The sequence below is a fragment of the Diceros bicornis genome, chromosome 22 (assembly GCF_020826845.1).
Source record: "Diceros bicornis minor isolate mBicDic1 chromosome 22, mDicBic1.mat.cur, whole genome shotgun sequence".
Taxonomy (NCBI): Eukaryota; Metazoa; Chordata; class Mammalia; order Perissodactyla; family Rhinocerotidae; genus Diceros; species Diceros bicornis.
In genome coordinates, this window is record NC_080761.1 from 28849746 (window position 1) to 28873436 (window position 23691).

Consider the following 23691-nt stretch of genomic DNA (forward strand, 5'->3'; position numbering starts at 1 on the left):
AAAGTGAGGAGTTGGCAAATGAGAAAGGAGATTATGGTCTTTTCAGAAGAAACACTCTAGAGGAAAAATATTTGAGTAACAACTACCAGCTCATTTTCTGAATCTCTCTTGCAGCTCGTTGAAACTCCGTTTCCAGTGGAACCATGTGGCTCTCAGCATGGGTGCCTTTCATCCTGTACTGGTGATGTGCCAAATCGTCTCTATATTCTATTAGTTTGCTGTGGAGAACTGGCAGCCAAGCTGGGGTCTTCTCTCCTAGGGACAGAGGTGCCAGAGTTTGTGCTTGCTTCACTTCTTGTCCAGGCTTCCCCTCCTCTCCCTTTCCTATGCCCTCGCTTGGCCATCCAGAGGTTGGGTGTTGGGGTGCGGGGCTGGCTGTTGGGAAAAGAGAAGGGCAGTTCTCATGTTCTGCAGGAGGGCTACCACACACACAGCCCAGACATAATCTGGGAATGGGGCCTTGGATGCCAGCTGTTGGGTGCCTGTCTTGCTGTTGGCTCTGCCAAGGCATGTGGTTCTTGTTGTCTCCATTCTCCCACCTTGCAGCCAGTCATGAATGTCATCTTCCTCAGACGTTTCAGTCCCTTGGAAACTGGGCTCTGAACTCAGTTCTGCTGGGGTTGAGTATAGGCCACCCTATCAGAATTTCCACCTAGGTCTCCAGTTTCCCTAGAGCAAAAAGAAAACGAACAGTGAAAGGGGAGTAGAGGAGTAGGAAGGTGGTCTAAGGACAGTTGTTCTGACCTAAATAAAATTGCGAGCCTGACAGCAGGCAGCGAGTGCAGCACCTCTGTACCTGCAACCATTACCCAAACAGTGCTTCACGGTTTGGGGACTGTATTAGTTTCCTAAGGCTTCCCTAACGAAATACCACAAACTGCGTGGCTTAAAATAACAGAAATTTATTGTCTCATAGTTCTGGAGGCTAGAAGTCCAAAATCAAGGTGTGGACAGATTTGGTTCCTTCTGAGTTGCCATGAGGGAGAATCCCTTCCATGTCTTTCACGTAGATCTAGCTATTCCTTGGCTTATAGATGCATCACTCCAATCCTCCATCTTAACATGGTGTTCTCCCTGGGTTCTGTCTTCAAATGGCTGTCTTCTTGTAATGTCATCAGTCCTATTCAATTAGGGGCCCACCCTACTGCAGTATGACCTCATCTTAACTAATTACATCTTCAATGACCTTGTTTCCAAATAAGGTCACATTCTGAGGTACTGGAGTAGGACTTCAACATATCTTTTTTGGGGGTGGACACAATTCAACCCATAACAGAGACTAAAGGCTGAAGAACCTGCAGCTAGTGGACCTGGGAGGAGTGATGGGGGTAAATTGAAAGCCCCTTCTTAATAAAACAGTGGTCTTATTAACTCTATAGGGACAGTGGTTTAAACTCCAAACTTCATAAAACTCTGTATTTGTATATATTGATGTATTAGTTAGGATTTTGGTGGCAAGTAATTGAAATTGACTTATATAAGTCAGGGCTATTTCGGTTGTAGGTGATGGGAACTTAATTCCAGCTGGCTTAAACAAAGAAATAATAAAGGAAATTTATTGGCTTACATAACTGAAAAATCTAGGAATGGATCTGGCTTTAGGCAGGATAAGGCTCATGTGATGTCTTCTGAGATCTCTCTCTTTCTCTCTTCTCTTAGGTTGGCTTGTCTCTGCTTGCTTTCATTCTGCAGACAGAGTCTCTTTGCAAAGAGGGTCTGAGCATCCTAAACTCACATCATCTGAATTTAGCCACCTCAGCAGAAAGAAAACTCTTTCCAACTCTCTATATCAATCCTAGGGAAGACATCGATTGGCTTTGCTTGAGCCATGTGCCCATACACAAACAAATCATTGTCGCCAGGAGGGTAGGGTGCCCTGACTGGCCAGCCTGGATCATGTGCTCACCCTTGGGGGGAGTATCCATGATGGTTTGTCCTCTTAGATAGAGAACCTCATGAAAACTGGGGGAGGAATTCCCCAGGAAAGTCAAAAGAAGGGAGTGGGGAAACACATTGTTAGATAAACATTATAGCTGCTATGATCCACTATATAATTCAAGCTAGCTTAAAGAAAAAAGGAGGAATTTATTGTAAGGATACAGAGATGTTTCGTGGGTTGCAAGGGCAGGCATACAACTGAGACTTAGGAAGGAACCTGAAAGCTACCAGGGCCCACACAGCTTCTTTCTGCTGATATACTTCATTCTTCTCTCTCTAAAATCCTCCTTTTTTTGTTTCCTAGTCTACCCAGTGGGAAAAAAAAAAGTGGTTTCCCTACATCCTCCCAGTTTTTATCTCCTTCATTCAAGGAACCAGTCTAATGTAAATTCCCAGGGAAGAATATCTGATTGGCACGGCTTGAGTCAACTACCATGCCCAAACCAATCAATAATGTTCAGGAAGGTGGGGGGGTCACACACCAAAGACATGGTATACACAGAGGAGAAGGGTCCAGTAAATACCTAACAAATGTCAGTTAATCTCCTAAAAGAGTAAGATGTCCCTAGAATCATCCTAAAGGTCTTTTATTCTAAGACCCTTATTTTGCAGATGAAGAATGTTAACATTTGCAGATGAAAATGTTAAAGACTGATTCAAGATGTCATACATACACACAGAGGCCAAATAATGACTCGGCTAGAACTAGTGGCCAGGTCTCAGAATTTCCATTACAGTTTCTTCTACAACACCATGTTTGATCTGAATAATTCCCATAGCTCTAGTCTATAGAGAAAAGTAAAAACAAACAAAACTGGAAACACACACAAAAACAAACACTGGCAAACAGGAATCTTGCCTTGCTCCTTCAGAGTCCTTGCTCCTGCTATTAACCTCTGCCTAAAATGGTCCTTCCACCTCTCACATCCAAGCCTTGGCTTAGTTAATTCCTACCCATCTTTCAAAGCTCTACTCAACAATGTCTTGCTCAAGGATATTCCCTTGACCTCCCAAACTAGGTCAGTCCCTACCCTGGTTTGTGTTTTCATAGCACTTGTGTTCTACCCTTCTTTTGTCATTGAATTATTATGAAAATTTGCGTAGTTTGTTGGTGGGTACCTGCCCTTGAGTTACAGGATCTACAGGCCCCAAGATTGTGTAATATCCTGTGTTCAGCACAATGACTCGCAATGGTAGGTGCTTGATGAATATTTGTCAGGAAAACCAAAAAGAATGAAAAGTAAGGGAACAACAAGAAAAAGGAACCCTCTACCTTCACCCTTTCTCTAGGAGGAAAGTTTCTTATTCTCGTGAATTCTGAGTTTAGGAAAAAATCTTCTGAGATGAAAGTTATTTCAGAAATAATTTTGGGGGGTGAGGTTCCAGAATTTTTATCCTCAATAATGATGATAATGGCTAACATGTTAGAGCAGCTGTCATCTTTCAGGCTCTGGGCTAAGTGCATTGTCCCTTTGTAATCCTCGCAGGAACACTTTGGAGTTGGTACCGTAGGCACTGAGCCTGGTTATCCAGAGCAGTAAATATCCTGTCAAATGATTGGTCCCTTGAAGACAGTGTTGGGTCTCATTCTCCTTTGCACTTGTCCAGAGACCAGCCAGAGGCTCGGTATGCTCAGTAAAGGGGGTCATGGGTGAGCAGCTCTCGCAAGAAGCAAGACCTCACTCAGTGTTCCAGAGCAGGGGTGTGTAGAATTTGCAGAAAGGCACTGATGGGTGTTTTCACAGGAGCTGAGACTCTACTATTTGAGGAGCTTTAAAAGGGGCAAGGGAATTTTCTGGGGTCCTGTAAGCTGGGATAAGAGCTGACTTTGCTTTGGGTGGAAACTGTGGGTGTTTCTCTTTCCTTGTAAATGAAAATCCTTTGAAATGCACAACAACACAAAAAATACAATTTATTTGATTTTTCTCAATCTGTTCTTCATAAATGGGTAGTTGTGGTAATAATAGTTGCCACCAGGAACTGGTTATTTTTTCCAAACCCTTTGGTACCTAATGTTTTGCACGATCCTCTTGGCAGCAGCCTCCTGAGGTAAGAGTGGCAATTACCTGACAGGGTACCTGCAAGGGTGGACGAGGATGCTGAGAACCAGTAGGACTAGTTTCTGGTCTTTCTCTGAAGCTAAGACAAAAACTGCACCTGAACCAAATCTCTCAGCCCAGTGGCCCCAGGACCCCTGGACTCTGCCATCCGCCCACCACCACTGCCAGGATTTTTTTGTGTTATCTTGAGCATGACCAACCTGCAGGTTAAACAAGTTGATTGGTTCTGACCTGAATGGGCCACCACAAAGACCTAAGATTGCACTGGCTGATGCTTTTCCAAGGAGCCACCATGCTCAGCAATGAAGGTATGAGGATGTATTAGTTCATTTGTTTATTTATAAATATTAATTGAGAACCTATTGTGCGCCAGGCTCTGAGCTAGGCACCAGAGATGTAATAATAAACAAGACACACAAATCTTGCTCTTACTGAGCTTACATCTAGTGTGGGAGAAAGTTATTAAATAATTACAAATTATTCAATTACAATTGTGAAAGTGGTTCCAAGGAAAAAGAACGGGAAATATAATAGAGAACTCAACTCAATCTGAGGCATGAGTGTGAGGCGAAGAATAGTGTGAGATGAGATCAGAAAACCAGGTAGAGACTAGCTCATAGGGGCCTTGTTGGCTAAGGTTTTCAAGTCTACAACTTAATCCCAAGGACAATGAGAAACCATTGAAAGGAAGTGATATGATCTGATTTGCAAGTGTAAAAGATCGCTGTGCCTGCTCCATGGAGAAGAGACTGTAGCAGGCTAAGAGTGTATGTGAGGCCATGTAGGAAGGGCTCTCCGGCAGGGTTGGTCGAGATTCAACCAAACTGCTTTAGGGCAATTGGCCTCCCATCTGCCCAGCCCAGGTCTGGTGCCCTTCAGCTTCTTCACTAGTCTCTGGTCCAAACAGCTGTGGATAAGACAGCATGTTTGGCTTCACCTGATGGCGCTAGGACAGGCCATTGGAATTTAGGCAGCAAAGAATGAGTTTGGTTGACAATATTCAAAAGGAGTGTGTGTTTGCACCAGGCACCTAGGTTTTCATGGATTCTTACATCTTGTCCAGTAATAATCTCAATAACTTAACCCAGTAATCCCAATAGTTTAGTTGATTCTTAACTTATTGAACATCTACTCTATGCCAAGTGCCTTTTTTTAACTGTAGGATCTCATGTGAACCTCACAATCACTCCCTAGGATAGAATCACTATGTTCTAACATTACCCCATTAGATTTGAGGTGGGGGTCTGTATTAGAGTTCAGTGCAGGAAACAGATACTACTTCAGGTAGTATTTCAAGCAGAAAGGGATTTAGAACAAGGTGCTTACAAAATCGTTGGAAGGGCTGGAAGAGAGGAAGCTGCTGGGCTTTTGGCTTCAAGGTCATTCCACTACAGCTAAGATCCAGAGGTTGGCTAATCTGTCATTCTGTCACTTGTCTGTCAGGCTATCACTATTGTCACCACCACCCACCCACCCCATAGTGGAGCATGGGGTCTGGCCCCTGTCAGCACTCCATTTGTCAGAGCCCACTTATTGTCCTGAAGCTCCAAGGAAAGATGGCAAAGTGGAATTGCCTTCTTTCCACTTTCCAAATCTCTCATGAACACATCTAACTGGCAGAACTAAGTCACACCCAGAAGCCTAGCTGCAAGGACACCCGGGAAATATATTCTTGGCTTTCCAACTTCTCCACATAGGAAATTAAATTGAGTTTGAGAGAGCCAATGAAAGTATCCAGCCCACAGGGCAGGCCCAAATCTGCCTGTTTTCTACAATCTGTTTTTAAAATTAAGGTATAATTTTCATATAAAAATGCAAAGATTTTAAGTGCACAGGTTGATGTTTTGACAAATGCATGCACTCATGTAACCTACATCCAAATCAAGATACAGAATATTTCCATCATGCCAGCAATTCCCTCATGCCTCTTTCCAGTTTGTCCTTTCTGCCTCCCCTCAGAGGAGCTATGTTAGATGCTATGCAGAGGGCTGGAGCTGTGTTTCTCAAAATGTGGGTCACCAGAGCATGTGGAATACCCAGGTAGATGGGTAGAAACGGCTGAGAGAGGTGTCTAAGTGGATGGGCCTAAGATAATGTCCCTGGTTCCATGGTCTTCCCATAACCTGTAGGAGGATCTAGAAGTCACTGCTCACTCCAGTGCGCAGTAGCAGGTATGTGTGCCCTAACCATACCATCTTGCCCTTTTTCCTTCAGTGCAGGACAGAACCTCCAACTGCCTGAATATTTTACCTGAGGGCTTTCTGTGGCCATTCCCAGTGTAGAGCGAGCAGAACTCAGCCCAAGACTGACAGATGTTGGTGTAGAATATTAAAACAAAACCAGTTATTCGTTATAAACCTGGAGGCAAAGAGTTCCATTATTCCACTAATCAAAATACAAGTTCTGCGGAAAATACAGAAGACTACAGTTTTGCTAATGCTCTTCCACTCAGAAATGTTCAGTGAAGACTAAAGACCAAATCTTTTCTCACATTTCTGAAGCTGCCTCCTAGCTGGTCTTCTGGCTCCAATCTTGTTTCCCTCCAACCCACTTTCTACACTTTTTTGTTTTTTCTTTTTGTTTATTGCAGTAACATTGGTTTATAACATTGTATAAATTTCAGGTGTACATCGTTATACTTCTATTTCTGCATAGATTACATCATGTTCACCACCCAAATACCAATTACAACCCATCACCACACACATGTGCCTAATTATTCCTTTCGCTCTCCTCCCTCCCCCTGTCCCCTCTGGTAACCACCAATCCAATCTCTGTCTCTATGTGTTTGTTCATTGTTATTATTATCTACTACTTAATGAAGGAAATCATACGGTATTTGACCTTCTCCCTCTGACTTATTTCACTTTGCATAATACCCTCAATGTCCATCCATGTTGACACAAATGGCTGGATTTCATCGTTTCTTATGGCTGAGTAGTATTCCATTGTGTACATATACCACAGCTTCTTTATCCATTCGTCCCTTGATGGGCACTTAGGTTGCTTCCAAGTCTTGGCTATTGTGAATAATGCTGCAATGAACACAGGGGTGCGTGTATCTTTATGTATTGGTGTTTTCAAGTTCTTTGGATAAATACCCAGCAGTGGAATAGCTGGATCATATGGTAGTTCTATCCTTGATTTTTTGAGGAATCTCCATACTGTTTTCCATAGTGGCTGCACCAGTTTGCACTCCCACCAGCAGTGTATGAGAGTTCTCTTCTCTCCACATCCTCTCCAACACGTGTTGTTTCCTGTCTTGTTAATTATAGCCATTCTGACGGGCGTGAGGTGATATCTCATTGTAGTTTTGATTTGCATTTCCCTGATAGTTAATGCTTTTGAACATCTTTTCATGTGCCTGTTGGCCATCTGTATATCTTCTTTGGAGAAATGTCTGTTCAGGTCTTTTGTCCATTTTTTAATTGGGTTGGTAGTTTTTTTGTTGTTGAGATGCATGAGTTCTTTATATATTTTGGAGCTTAACCCCTTATCAGATATATGGTTTGCAAATATCTTCTCCCAATTTTTAGGTTGTCTTTTCATTTTGTTGATGGTTTCCTTCACTGTGCAGAAACTTTTTAGTTTGATGTAGTCCCATTTGTTTATTTTTTCTATTGTGTCTCTTGCCCGGTCAGACATGGTGCTTGAAAATATGTTGCTAAGACCGATGTCGAAGAGCGTACTGCCTATGTTTTCTTCTAGAGGTTTCATAGTTTCAGGTCTTACATTCAAGCCTGTAACCCATTTTGAGTTAATTTTTGTGTACGGTGTAAGGTAAGGGTCTACTTTCGGTTTTTTGCATGTGGCTATCCAGTTTTCCCAACACCATTTGTTGAAGAGACTTTCTTTTCTCCATTGTATGTTCTTGGCTCCTTTGTCAAAGATTAGCTGTCCATAGATGTGTGGGTTTATTTCTGGGCTTTCGATTCTATTCCATTGATCTGTGTGTCTGTTTTCGTGCCAGTACCATGCTGTTTTGGTTACTATAGCTTTGTAGTATATTTTGAAATCAGGGAGTGTGATACCTCCAGCTTTGTTCTTTTTTCTCAGGATTCCTTTAGCTATTCGGGGTCTTTTGTTGTTCCATATAAATTTTAGGATTCTTTGTTCTATTTCTGTGAAAAATGTTGTTGGAACTTTGATAGAGATTGCATTGAATCTATAGATTGCTTTAGGAAGTATGGACATCTTAACTATGTTAATTCTTCCAATCCAAGAGCATGGAATATCTTTCCATTTCTTCGTGTCTTCTTCAATTTCTTTCAGCAATGTTTTATAGTTTTCGGTGTGCAGATCTTTCACCTCTTTGGTTAAGTTTATTCCTAGGTATTTTATTCTTTTTGTTGCAATTGTAAATGGGGTTGTATTCTTAATTTCTCTTTCTGCTACTTCATTGTTAGTGTATAGAAATGCAACTGATTTTTGTATGTTGATTTTGTATCCTGCAACTTTACCGTATTCGTTTATTACTTCTAAAAGTTTTTTGGATGATTCTTTAGGGTTTTCTATATATAAAATCATGTCATCTGCAAATAGTGACAGTTTCACTTCTTCCTTTCCAATTTGGATCCCTTTTATTTCTTTTTCTTGCCTGACTGCTCTGGCTAGGACTTCCAGTACTATGTTAAATAGGAGTGGTGACAGTGGGTATCCTTGTCTGGTTCTTGTTCTTAGAGGGATAGCTTTCAGTTTTTCACCATTGAGGATGATATTAGCTGTGGGTTTGTCATATATGGCCTTTATTATGTTGAGGTACTTTCCTTCTATACCCATTTTATTCAGAGTTTTTATCATAAATGGATGCTGTATCTTGTCAGCTGCTTTCTCTGCATCTATTGAGATGATCATTTGATTTTTATTCTTCATTTTATTATTGTGGTGTATTATGTTGATTGATTTACGAATGTTGAACCATCCCTGCATACCTGGAATAAATCCCACTTGATCGTGGTGTATAATCTTTTTAACATATTGTTGTATGCGATTTGCTAGTATTTTGTTGAGGATTTTTGCATCGATGTTCATCAATGATATTGGCCTGTAATTTTCTTTTTTTTTGTGTTGTCCTTGTCTGGTTTTGGTATCAGGGTAATGTCGGCTTTGTAGAATGAGTTAGGGAGCTTCCCCTCCTCCTCAATTTTTTGGAAGAGTTTTAGAAGGATAGGTATTAAGTCTTCTTTGAATGTTTGGTAGAATTCAGCAGGGAAGCTGTCTGGTCCTGGACTTTTATTTTTGGGGAGGTTTTTGATTACTGTTTCGATCTCCTTACTGGTAATAGGTCTATTCAAATTCTCTACTTCTTCTTGATCCAGTTTTGGAAAGTTGTATGATTCTAAGAATTTATCCATTTCTTCCAGATTGTCGAATTGGTTGGCATATAGCTTTTCATACTATTCTCTTATAATCTTTTGTATTTCTGAAGTGTCTGTTGTAACTTCTCCTCTTTCATTTCTGATTTTACTTACTTGTGCCTTCTCTCTTTTTTTCTTGGTGAGTCTAGCTAAAGGTTTGTCAATTTTGTTGATCTTTTCAAAGAACCAGCTCTTGGTTTTATTAATTTTTCTATTATTTTTTTAGTCTCTATTTCATTTATTTCTGCTCTGGTGTTTATTATTTCCCTTCTTCTACTGATTTTGGGCTTTGTTTGTTCTTCTTTTTCCAGTTCCTTGTGCATTGTTAGATTGTTTATTTGAGATTTTTCTTGTTTGTTGAGATAGGCCTGTATTGCTATAAACTTCCCTCTCAGAACAGCTTTCACTGTATCCCATAAATTCTGGCATGTCATATTTTCATTTTCATTTGTCTCCAGGTATTTTTTGATTTCTTCTTTGATTTCTTCATTGACCCAGTCCTTGTTCAGTAGCATTTTGTTACTCTCCACGTATTTGTGGCTTTTCTGATTTTCTTCCTATAGTTGATTTCCAGTTTCATACCATTGTGGTCAGAAAGGATGCTTGGTATTATTTCAATCTTCTTAAATTTATGGAGACTTGTTTTGTGGCCTAATATGTGATCAATCCTGGAGAATGTTCCATGTGCATTTGAAAAGAACGTGTATTCTTCGGTTTTTGGATGGAACACTCTGTATATACCTACTAGGTCCATCTGTTCTAGTGTGTCATTTAAGGCCAATGTTTCCTTATTGATCTTCTGTTTGGATGATCTATCCGTTGGTGTAAGTGGAGTGTTAAAGTCCCCTACTGTTATTGTGTTACTGTCTATTTCTCTTTTTATGTCTGTTAATAATTGCTTTATATATTTAGGTGCACCTACATTGGGTGCGTAGATATTTACAAGTGTTATATCCTCTTGTTGGATTGTTCCCTTGATCATTATGTAATGCCCTTCTTTGTCCCTTTTTACAGTTTTTGTTTTAAAGTCTATTTTGTCTGATATCAGTACTGCTACCCCAGCTTTCTTTTCATTGCCATTTGTGTGGAGTATCTTTTTCCATCCCTTCACTTTCAGTTTGTGAGTGTCTTTAGGTCTGAAGTGTGTCTCTTGTATGCAGCATATATATGGGTCTTGGTGTTTTATCCAATCAGCCACCCTGTGCCTTTTCATTGGAGCATTTAGTCCATTGACGTTTAAAGTAGCTATTGATAAGTATGTACTTACTGCTATTTTTTAACTTTTTTTTCCCTCAGTGTTTTAGTAGTCCTTCTCTGTTCCTTTCTCCTTCTGTACAGAATTGACGGTCTCTTTAGTTTGACCTCTGTCTGAAAGCTCTACTCTTTAACTCCCCTCCTCCCTCATTTTATGTTTTTGATACATATCTAACCTCTTTTTTGTGCATTTGTATCCATTACCCTCTTATCATGGAAATAGATAAGTTTTCCTATTTGTGGTCTTCTCTTTTCCCCTTAAATCAGTCCGTTTAACATTTCTTGTAGCACTGGTTTCTTGGTGACAAACTCCTTTAATTTTTGCTTGTCTGGGAAATTTTTGATCTCTCCTTCCATTTTGAATGATAACCTTGCTGGGTAGAGTATTCTTGGCTGTAAGATTTTTCCTTTTAGCACTTTAAATATATCATGCCACTCTCTTCTTGCCTGTAACGTTTCTGCTGAGAAGTCAGCTGATAGCCTTATGGGGCTTCCTTTGTATGTAACTTGTCTTTCTCTTGCAGCTTTTAGGATTCTCTCTTTATCTTTATTTCTGGACATTTTGATTATTATGTGTCTTGGTGTGGGCCTCTTTGGGTTTATCTTGTTTGGGGCTCTCTGTGCTTCCTGTACCTGGATGTCTGTTTCCTTCCTTAGGTTAGGGAAGTTTTCATCTATTATTTCTTGAAATAGATTCTCTGCCCCTTTGTCTCGCTCTTCTCCTTCCGGGACACCTATAACACGGATATTAGTGCACTTGATGTTGTCCCAGAGCTCCCTTAGACTGTCCTCACTCTTTTTAATTCTTTTCTCTTTTACCTGTCCTGCTTGGGTAATTTCTTCTAGTCTTTCATCCAGTTCGCAGATCCGTTCTTTTGTATCCTCTACTCTGCTTTTGAGTCCCTCTAGTGAACTTTTCATTTCCAATATCGTATTCTTCATTTCTGATTGGTTCTTTTTTATATCTTCCATTTCTTTGTTGACATTCTCACTGAGTTCATCCATTCTTCTCCCCAGATCAGTGAGCATCCTTCACACTCTTTGTTTGAACTCTCTGTCAGGTAGGTTGCTCATTTCTGTTTCACTTAGTTCCTTTTATGGAGTTTTGTCCTGTTCCCTTACTTGGAATGTATTACTTTGCCTCCTCATTTTGCCTCTTTCCCTGTGCTTGTGTCTACGTATTAGGTATGTCAGCTATGTCTCCTGCTCTTGGATAGGTGACATTATACAAGTGATGCCTTAGGAGTCCTGCAGTGTGCTTCCCTCAGTTCTCAATGTTCCAGGGGTGACCCCTATGTGGGCTACGTGTGTCCTTCTGTTGTGGCCTGTTTGCTCTCCCTGTAGGCGCCCAGGGAGGCTGAGTTATGCTCCTGGCCAGCTGTTGTAATGCTCAGCTGCTTGTAGTTGTTGTGGGCCCTTCAGTGTCTTTATCAGGTGTGGGGAGCCCCAGCACAGTTGGCTGCAAGTTCTAATACCACATTTGTGTTGCAGTATTTCTTTTAAGTGAGTAGGCCCCCAGCGTGGGAGGTTGTTAGGCTCAGGGGCTTACAATTGCTATAAGCCTCCAGCCTTTAGGTCTCTTGTCAGCTCTCTGAGGATTGCAGCTGGGTGGGGCTGGCCTCAGGCACGGGAGCACCCAATTGTTTCAGGCTTTGGAAAGTGGGGCAAACCCCCTATGTGGGTCTTTGAGAAGCATAAGTCTTCTGTAGCTGACAAGCCCTGCTGCCCACAGGCCCACACACACAGTCAACACAGTCCTGCCCCGTGTGTGTGCCCCGACCTCCTGAAGCAGACCCAGTCTCTCCACTGCGGGAGCCCCACACACTCCACCATTGCCCCACACTCTCCACCCGCTCTTTGTGCACGCCCTGCCCCACTGAAGTGGGCTCAGTCACCAGGCTGCAGAGAATCCAGTCACCAATCTATGCAGGCCCACAAGTTGCCTGAGGGCTTGTTGTTGGGTGGGGCCAGTCTCTAGGGTGGGCTGCCTGCCCTGGCTGAGCTGGATTAAATTGGTGCTCTAGTGCGTGGGGCAGACCCTGGGCTAGCAAGCCTCAGGGAGAACTCCAATGGCGGCTGTGTCAGCCCGCCCACACCGGGCCACAACAGTGGCCGCCGCCAATGTCCCCATCCCTGGAGAGGTCTCACCTCTCACCGAGATGCACTCAGGGCCTATCAGGTGAGTCTCTTTTCACCAAAGCACTGTGCACCTTTCTTTCTGGTGATTTTCTGTTGCTTTCTGAAACGGGTGAGTTTGCGTGTGGGCCCTTTAAGAGCCGGTTTTTAATTTTTTGTGAAGCAGCTTTTCTGGGGGTACTCCCCAATGTTTTAGTAGCAGGCAAAGTCAGTTATTCTGCCACTCGTCTCAATTGTGCTGGGTCCACAAAATGCCCACAGCGGGGGCGCTCCGGGCTCAGGGCCCTGCTCCTCCAGGGAGGCTGCGTACCTGTGGGCTGCTCCCGGGCAGCCGTGAAGCTGGCGGCTTGTGAAGGTGGCATTTTTTCTCTCCTGAAGGGAGTTTCTGCCTCTTCCATCTGAATTAGGGTTGTCCTTTGTTGCAGGAGTTCCTCTTATCCAGTTTTCAGTTCTGTCTCAGGGGTAATTTTTCCATGAGTAGTTCTAAATTGGCTTTGTCCGCGGGAGGAGGTGAGTTCAGAGTCTGCCTATGCTGCCATCTTGACTTCCCCCTCCCTCTACACTTCTCAGTGACCTTTGAAATACAAATATAATCATTAAGCTTTGTCAGAACAGAGATGATGTCTCTTATTTTCTATTGTACCTTTAGCACCTAGCAGTGCCTGCACAGAGTAGGTACCCAATAAATATTTATTGACTGGATATTATTGAAACTCCCTGCTCATGAACAGGTTATATCCCAAAAGATTTCTCTTGTAAGGAGGTCCTTTGGAATTTGGAATACATTTGGCCATCACAATGATAGGTGGTTTTTAGCTTGTCAGACTAGCTTATAAAAAATGAGTTCACCCATGACACAGCCTAACCCTAGTCCCAGCTTTCCTTGTTCTCTTGAGCAGAGAGCATAAGATGAAGGAGAGGGGAAGAAGGAATGGAAGAAGAATAGGCCTTAGGAGCCATTTGGAATTGGATAATTTGTCATTAACGTCTTCCTTTTTCACACTTCCATTTTTGCACTTTCATTTTGTCGCTGTGTGAGTGCCTTCTCTGCACCTGTTCTCCACCATGCCCTCCTCCAACTACTGCACCCCGCTAAGGGTCTTCTTACCTTCCTTACACTGCCAATCACATCCTATTCCCTGAGAGCAAATTATTTCAAGTATTAAGAGGAAAGTGGCCTAATTGAACAAATTCACACCCCAGATGGATGTTTAATAGCTCTTTAACCTTCCCAGAGATATTTCCAATTTTCTAAAATCAATGTACATTAAATAAATCTCTAATTAGTGGAATTTACTATAACAAGATAAAATGAAAAAAATATACATGGTAAAAGATATTTTGAAGCATGTACTCTCACCAACTCTTTGGCCTTTTTTTCACATTCTCCCCCTAGGGCTAATCATCTGGATTTTTATAACTTTGGGTTCTTTAAACTTCCCTTCTTGCCTCTTGTTCCCCCACAATATTCCCACAGGCCTGGTTGGGGTGAGGACATTTGAGTGGGTGCAGCCGTGGGTAGGAAGGCTTACAACATGGACCCTTCTTCATTGCCTTTGCCCCATCCCTGGCAGCTTTGCCCCAGCACTGTGCACCTTTGAGCTCACTCTGCCTGTGGGGACACTGGAACCAAGCCCAGCATCAAACTGTGATCAGTACTCAAAGAGAAAGAACCGGGACAATTGGAGGGAATTTCTAACTGGACAGTCTGGGGATTTCCATCCTGACGTTTGTATTCTGTTTAATTCTGTGTTATTCAAACACATGTATATTTGGCCACCACAAAGAACTTTATGACCAGGGGATTTCTGCTTTTGCAGTTATAGGAAAGAAATTGGATTAGAAAGGATTAAAGTGATACTTGCCCAAGGTCACATAGCTATTTAAAAGAGAGCACATCTCTTAGCTCCTAATCCTGTTTTTTGTTAAAAAGTAGATGCTTCATATCACTTAATATATTAGGTTTGCCTTAATAAGCTTGAAGATTAGCTCTTCCCTCTTAAGTCAGAGAAAAATAATAAATTCATATTTGCAGCATTTTTCCATTGGCCTGAGATATCATTTCTCAAAGTATGTGAACACTAGTTCCACTGAACTCTAGTTAATTTTTAAATGGACTTCAAACATAAAAGTCTACTCTCTGCCATTTTGGAGACTTACAGTACACGTTAGCGTATTAAAGGTTCTGGGAAGTTCTATGACAATAGAATAAAAGTTTGTTGAACTCAGCAATCCCCAAATTCATTTAGTTAAGCATTACCTTTCTTCCCTTTTTCCTTCCTTCCCCACTTCGTTCCTTCTTTCTTTTCTCCCTTCCTCCCTTCCTCCCTTCCTTCCTTCCTTCTTTCCTTTCTTCCTTCCCTCCCTCTCTCCCTCCCTCCCTCCCTCCCTCCTTCCTTCCTTTTCATGAAACACCAGTACCAAGTACTACACTTTGGGAAATACTGGATTAAGGTAAACAAAATTGAAAATCAATCTACAGTAGGCCGATAATTTTCTTCTGAGATCAAGAACTTTCTTACTTACTTTAGCTGCGTTCTCTACTGTGGACAGCATTACCAAATGATAACGTTAAGGTGTATTTAGTCATTTGTATCTTTGAGAAGGTGTTGACTTAGGTTATTTATATAATATCTTCTCACTGCATAAAAGATGCCTTGGTGTGTGGGGAACAGATGTACAGGTCTCAGTTGCACATAAGGGAGACCAGCAGGTGGGATATGTTTCTGTTGCTTTATAGTTAAGTTTTGAAAATCAGTAGCTGACATCTTCCCACTTGTTTGCTTTTTTTTCTTCAAGATTATCTTGGCTATTCTAGAATTTTTTCATTTGCATATAAATTTTAAAATTATATTGTCAATTTCTACAAAAATAAGCCTGTTAGGATTTTGATTGTGGTTGCATTGACTCTGTTGACCGCTTTGGAGCGAACTGATGCCTTAACAATATTCAGTTTTCCAATCCATGAACATGGTTGTGATATTGTGATACAATAAATATATCTTTGGTCTTTGTCCCTGGCTCCCGGCACAAGAACTTCTCCAGAGTGGTGAGTGTCTTTTTGTATGCTAATGAGATGACTGGTGGCTGGGGGCCCCTAGATAGCTTCAGCATGGGGACTGGTTGCCAGAAAGATCAAAGCATGATTAGAGGGTTGGAACTTTTAGCCTCCCCCTACCTCTGTCTGACTTCTGGGAAGGCAGAGGGTCTGGAGTTGAAGTAATCACCAAAGGCCAATGATTTAATTAATCATGCCTACATAATGACCTCTATAAAAACCCCTAAACTATGGGGTTCAGAGAGCTTCCAGGTTGGTGAACACATTTGTGTGCTGGGAGGGAGGCACGCTCCAACTCCCTGGGAACAGAAGCTCCCGTACTCAGGATACTTCTGGGCTTTGACCTATGTACCTCTTCATCTGGCTGTCCATTTGTATCCTTTATAATGTCCTTTATAATAAACTGGTAATAGTAAGTGAAGTGCTTTCCTGAGGTCTGTGACCCATTCTAGCAAATTATCAAACTTGGGGAGAGGTTCATAGGAACCACCAGTTTATAGCAGGTCGGTCAGAAGTATGGGAGGCCTGGGACTTTGGTGTCTGAAGTGGGGACATGCTGAGCTATTAAGCTGTGGGGTCTGACGCTAACTCGGAGTATTTAGTGTCAGAACTGAATTGAATCATTGGATACCCAGTTGGTGTCCAAAGAGTTGGAGAATTGGTTGTTGGTATGGAAAAAACCCACACAATGGTACATCTCTCCATGTATTTGCTCTTTTAAAATTTCTCAGACTGGCGGTGCTAAGTGTAGAAATTTTGCACGTTTTTCATTAAATTTATCCTCCATTATTTGATATTTAATACTGCAACTTTCCTCCTCTCCCCATTTCCTGGAATTCCTGTTCTCCCTACTCTGATCGCTTCTTTTTCACAGTGCTTATACCTCCTAATATACAATAGAATTTCACAGCTTACTGTTTATGTTTAATTACAATTATATCTATTATTATTATGTTTAATGCTTATAGTCTCTCTCCACACTAATTTAAACTCCATGAGAGCAGGGATATTTGTTTTGTTCATAGATATACCCCAGGCTCTTAAAACAGTGTCTGGCACATATTAGGCACTCAGAAAATATTGATTCAACAAGTTAATGAATATAGTACAGTCAAGGAAGCTAAAGGAGGGTTGAAGTGGGAGTTTAATGAGCCAGTCCTCAGTAAGTGCCACAATGAAGCCTGGTAGCTTTCTTATTCCCTCTTCTCAGTTTTTAACCCCAGGGAAGTTAGATGCCTCTATTTTCTCCTCTCTTATTTACTAAGCAATGTATTTTAAACAGATTTACCCTCTACCATGCCGCTGCAACAGTTTTCACCAGAGTCATCAGTGATTTCCTTTTCACTAAACCATTGGATATCTTTTAGTCCTTGTCAAGTTTAACCTCATAGCAGCATTTGACATTGTTGACCATACCCTCTGGAAACTCTCTCTTGCTTTGGCCCTAGGATAATCTCTTGATTACCTTCCTACCTTCATGGCAATTTTTTTTGTCTCTTTTGCTGGCTTCTCTTCCACTTCCTCACCTTCAAATGTTGGAGTTCTTTTGGCCTTTGTTAATGCAGTCTGTTATGGGCTGAATTCAAATTCATATGTTTAAGTTCTATCTCCCAGTACATTAGTATGTAACTATATTTGGAGATAGAGTCCTTAACAGGGTAATTAAGTTAAACTTAGGTCATTAGGATTGGGCCCTATCTAACATGACTGCTATCCTTATAGGAAGAGGAAATTTGGGGGCCAGCCTGGTGGCATAGTGGTTAAATTTTGCGCGCTCCGCTTCAGTGGCCCTGGGTTCGCAGGTTTGGATCCCAGGCACAGACCTATGCACCGCTCATCAAGCCATGCTGTGGCGGCATCCCACATACAAAAAATAGAGGAAGATGGGAACAGATTTTTAGCTCAGGGCCAAACTTCCTCGCCAAAAAAACAAACAAACAAAGAAAAAAAAAGAAGAGGAAATTTGGACACAGATGGATACAGAGAGAAGACATTGGGAGAAAATGGCCATCTACAAGACAAGGAGACCTCAGAAGAAACCAACCCTATCAACACCTTGATCTCAGACTTCTAGCCTCCAGAATTGTAAGAAAAAAAAATTCTGTGTTTAAGCTGTCCAGTCTGTGGTACTTTGTTATGGCAGTCCTAACAAACTGGTCCACCCTCTTTTCTTCTCACCTTGTGCGTGAGTGATTTCATCTACTCCAATGGCTTCATCTACCATCTATATGCTTATTCTTCACAATCTTTCATCTCTAGTCCAAATCTCACTCCTGAGATCTAAATCCATGTATCCAACTAATCAGCTATTTGACATCTTCACTTGAGGTAGACTCCAAGCAGACCAGCTGAGGCTAGAAGTAGCCTAGAGTAGCTGAAGGCTAGAAGCTGAACAGAAACTTTAGCTGTTTCCCACCGGAGGAGAGGCAGAGTTTAGACATGGAGTTCGGCTAAGTTAATTGCCTGATAAAACAAAAAAATTAACATTCTTCAGAGGAATATGACAAAATCAAGAGCCTCTATTACGTTCATAGTGAGCACATAAAATCCAAAATTTCTAGACCTACAAAGAAATAGGAAAATGTGATTCCAAACTCAAGAAAAAAGAGAATCAATGGAGACTAACCTTAAGACTCAGATGTTGGATTTAGCAGACAAATATTTCAAAACAGCAATTATAGGTATTAAAACAACTCATGGAGATGAACAAAAATATGCTCATCACAGAAGAACAAATAGAAAATCTCAGCAGAAAAATAGAAATTATAAAATAAAACAAAATGGAACTTCTAGAAATAAAAAATAAAATATCTTAATAGAAATTTACTGGAGATCTTAATAGCAGAATGGAGATGACTGAAGAGTTAATTAATTTGAAGATACAGCAATCAAAACCATCCAATTTGAGGAAAAGAGAGGAAAAATATTTTTAAAATGAGCTTAGTCACAGGAACATGTGGAACAATATCAAAAAGTCTAGCATACACATAATTGGAGCCTCAGAAGGAGAGTAAAGAGAAAATAAGGCCTAAAATTTATTTAAAGAAATAAATGGCAAAAATGTTCCCAATTTGCTAAAAGGCATATATTTAGAGATTCAAAAAGAACGTCAATCAGGATATATACAAAGAAAATCATGCCTAGGCACATCATAGTCAAACTCTGAAAACCAAAGATAAAGAGAAAATATCAAAACATTTAGAGGAAAATAACACATTACATATAGGGGAACAAAGATTCAGGTGACTGTGGACACATCATCAGAAACCGTGGAAGCCAATGATACCTTTAAAGTGTTGAAATAAAAAAATGTCAACCTAGATGAATATGTATGACAACTATAACTTTAAGGACAGGGGAGGTGAGTGGATATATGGAGTTGCAAGATTCATACATTTTACATAAAGTAGTATAATATTAACTTTAAATAGGGTTAAGAGAATTTTGGGATGTATATTTAATCCCTAGAGCAATCACTAAGGAAATGATGCAAAGAGATAAATGTAAGAAGCCAATACATGAATTATAATGGAATTCTAAAAACCACTCAATTAACGTAAAAGAGGGCGGGAATGGAGGAAATGAGGTACAATAAACAGAGAGGGCAAACAGAAAATAAATAGTAATATTCATACAATGGAAGACTACTCAGCAGTATAAAGGAATGAGCTACTGATCCACACACCAACCATCCATGAAGGAATCTCAAGAACGTTACACTGAGCGAAGGAGGCCAGACACAAGAGATTAAATATTGTGATTTCATTTTTAATGGCATTTCAAAACAGGTAAAAACACATCACTAGTGAAAAATAATCAGAATAGTGGTTGCCTCTGGGATATTGGGGAGTGAATTCGTTGGAAGGTGGCATATGGGAGCTTTCTAGAGTAATGGTAATATTCTATATCATGATAGAAGTTTAGGTTACACAGGTGTATGTATTTACGAAACTCATTGAATTGTACCCTTAAGATACGTGCATTTCATTGTATGTAAATTTTACCTCAAAAAAGAGCCATGAACGAACACTTAACTCTAATTGATAGTATGCCTGCTGAAGGGTTTAGGGGCTAAACGTGCTGATTTCTGAACTTACTTTGAACGGCATCAAAAAATAAGATGGATTCATATATGACGTGATAAAGAAAATAAAGGATTAATTATAGGCCCTAGGTGGTGGGTATATGGATGCAAACCGTACAATTCTTTTAACTTTTCTATATGTCTGAACATTTTCATAATAAAGTCTTGGAAAAAGTTAACAGACCCCAAACTGAACCCATTATCATTTCTACTCCCTTCAAGCCTCCTCTTACTCTACTGCTATTTGTATCATGAAATGGCACCATCTTTTACCCAGCTATACAAGTCACAAACCCGGGACTCATTCTTTACTCCTCTCTTTTCTTCGTTCTTTAATATCCAAATTATCATCAAATGTAGATTACATTTCCTACACATTTTTCCTGTCAGTGCACTTCTTTTTCCATCATAGCTGCCAATCTAGTCCAAGCCATCATCATCTGTCACCTTGACTGTTGCATGAGCCTCCTAATGTGGCTTCTAGCATTCACTATTGCCCCTTTCTAATCCCTTGTCTACCTTTTGTCAGAATACTCTTTTAAAAATGCAAATACATTATGTCACCCCTGCATAAAATTCTTCTAGATTATCTCATCACTGTTAGGATAAAGCTCCAAAGCTTTCATGTGGCTGAGGGGGCACCTTCCTCTCTCTCAGCTTCATTTCATCCCATTCTCCACTTCATTATCTCAGCTCCAGCTCTACTGGACTAATTTCAGTCCCGCTATGTCTGACACACATGCTGTTTCCTCTACCTGGGATATTCTTCCCCCTCAATTTCTTTCTTCTGGCAAATGCCTCCTTATTCTTCCTGTCTCAATTTAAATGGAACTTCCTAGGGAGCCCTCTTGCTCCCAGAATAGATTAGATCCCCTTCCTGTAGTAGGAAGTATTTTTTCATAGCACTTATTACATCATTACATTTCCATAACTTAGCACAGTAGGCTGGCACATAATATATGCTCAAGAAATATTTGTGGTATGGATGATTGCATGGGACAGAGGGTGTTGTTATACAATGTTAATTTGACTTAGATGATTAGTTTAGGAAAAAGAGAATGTTTTCATACACTTGAGGGTGTATGTATCAGCATGTTTTGGATTGCAAATATCAGACACCAGGTTCAGACTGCTAAACAATGAGGCTCATATGAGTAGATGTCTAGCAGTAGTGTAGATTTCAGGTGCAGTGTGATCAGGGCTTTCAATTAATTTCTCTTCAACTCTCTTGTCTCTTCTCTTCTTATATATTTTGTCTATCCTCAGGCTGGTTTCCCTCATGGTTTTAAGATGGATGCCAGCAGCAACTGCAGCTTCTTTTCACATTCAGCAAGTAAGAGACACTGGCTTCTCATTGGTCTCTTTTCAGGCCAAGAAAGAACTTTCTCAGAAGTCTTCAGCAACCATCTCCTTGTGTTTTATTTGCTGAAATGCAATCATATACTCATTCCTGAACCAATCACTGGTTGGCTTATACTGATCAGTCCACCTCTGGGGTCAGATTCCTTCAATCACAAGCACTGCCTGAGGAAGGGGTAGCTACCTGAACAAAATTGAGGTTCTGTTAGGAAGTATGAAGGGAAGAATGAATTTTGGCAAGACAACCAACAGTATCCACTTTGGTGTATTATGCTCTGAAAAATTACCTTGCTTTTTTCTTATAGATATTTTGTATTTTGTGCTGAAATTACGTTTGATCCTGCACTGATGATTGAAAGCTCAATTTGTGGCCCATTCATAGCAAATGCACAGAATATTGTTAGATAGCTTCATTCCTGCTTCCTCTATCTTCTTCTCGTATTTTCTTTTTGTCTCATCTTTCTTATCCACTTCTGATTTATTCTCTATTTTATATATTTTTGTTAAACCATATTAATTTTAAAAAATAAAGTAGATTTAAGCAAATAAAATGCAAATGTTTTGCTTGTGGTATGCTTCTTCCACTCCCCATTATGTTGCTTTGTCTTTAAATATCTAGAAGTATAGATTTTTTTAGATTGAGGTATAATGGACATATAACATTATATTATTTTCAAGTGTACAACATAATGATTTGATATTTGTCTAGAAGTATAGATTTTTTACCGCTCCTTCCTGCCAGCCATAGACAGGAGTTAGCTGATGCCAACAGCAAGTCATTATTTTTCTCATTTTCTTTCCACTCCCTTTTGGAATATTCTTCTTTTGTTAATATTTTGAGAAGATAAATAAATGTTACTTTTGATGACAGAAACCAGAATGAACTAAGAAAATCCAATAATTTCATAGCCTTTTGGAAAATAAAAAGCACCTTATATAGAAATTATTTTTTAAAAAATAAAATTTACCTGATCTCATTATGAAAGAATTGTCTTGTCCCTACTCTTTATGGAAATTGTGTATTACATGGTTTTGTTGTTTAAAATATTACGCCCTGTAACCATTTGGCAAAAAGTAAAGTTAGATCCCTTCGTTATTCCATGTACCCAGATTAATTCCAAGATTTAAATGTAAAACGTCTAAGACCATAACATGGAAACTTGAGGGCATTACGCTAAGTGAAATAAGCCAGTCACGGAAGGACAAACACTGCATGATTCCATTCATATGAAGTATATAAAGTACTCAAATTCATAGAATCAAAAAGTGAAATGGTGCTTGCTAGGGGCTGGGGGGATGGGGAAATGGGGAGTTGCTAATCGGTGGGCATAAAGTTTCAGTTAAGCAAGATGAATAAATTCTAGAGATCTGCAGCACAACATTGTACCTATAGTTAACAATGCTGTCTCATATACTTAAAAATTTGTTAAGAGGGTAGATCTCATGTTAAATGTTCTTACTAGAATAAAATAAAATTTAAAAAAGATTTAAATGCAAAACATAAGACCATCAAAGGAAATATAAGCAAATATATAATCTTAAGAAGGGAAAGAACTTTCTAGGCATGATACCAAAGACAGAAACCATACAAGCAAACACTGATTACAAATAATAGCCAACATCTGTTAAAGGCTTACTATGTGTTGGGCCATGTACTGAGGACTTGTCTTATCTCATTTAATCCTCACATCAATCCTATGAAGTAGGTGTGATTGTTATCACCCTTTTATGAATATGAAAAACGAGGCACAGGGAAGTTAATTACCTTACTTAAGGTCACACAGCCAGGAAGTTACTGAGTTAAGATTTGAAGCCCAGTAGTCTGACTTCAAAGTCTGAAACCTTAATGGAATATGATACAAAATAGTATTTACTGTATATACCAGCCATTTCTTCAACATAGGGGTGTTGAGAAAGCCAGGTGAGTTCTTGTATGTACAAGTAATTGGTAAACAATAAAGGATGATCTAGTGTTGATGAGCAGGGTTCACTGCTTGCCAAGGTGCAACAAGGAAGAGCAGTCAACACCCAATCCACGACTGCCCGCAGCTTCCTCTCACCTTTCTTCATCTGCATCCTTCCCATTCCTTTCATTTCAACTATGCTGCTCAATTCCCCGCATGGAACCCTCTCAGCTAATCTAGCAGTACAATGTACTTCCCTACTCCTGCCAAGGAGCCTGGCAAAGTGTCTGCTTTATTCTCTGGGGACAAAATGGCATAGATTTCACATCTGAAAGATGAAAGAGAATTGAATCCAAACAGTAGCTCTCAATCACTTGGCAATTTCTTCTTTCCCTCTCACTTTTTCTCCCGCAGGTAGACAAATGTGGTTAACCTTCACAGCTTGAATAGAGTTGGATGTAGAGACAGATGTACAGATGATTGCTAATGCATACCATACTGTTAGTTTAAAATTTACAGGAAGGCAATGTTTCTAAATACA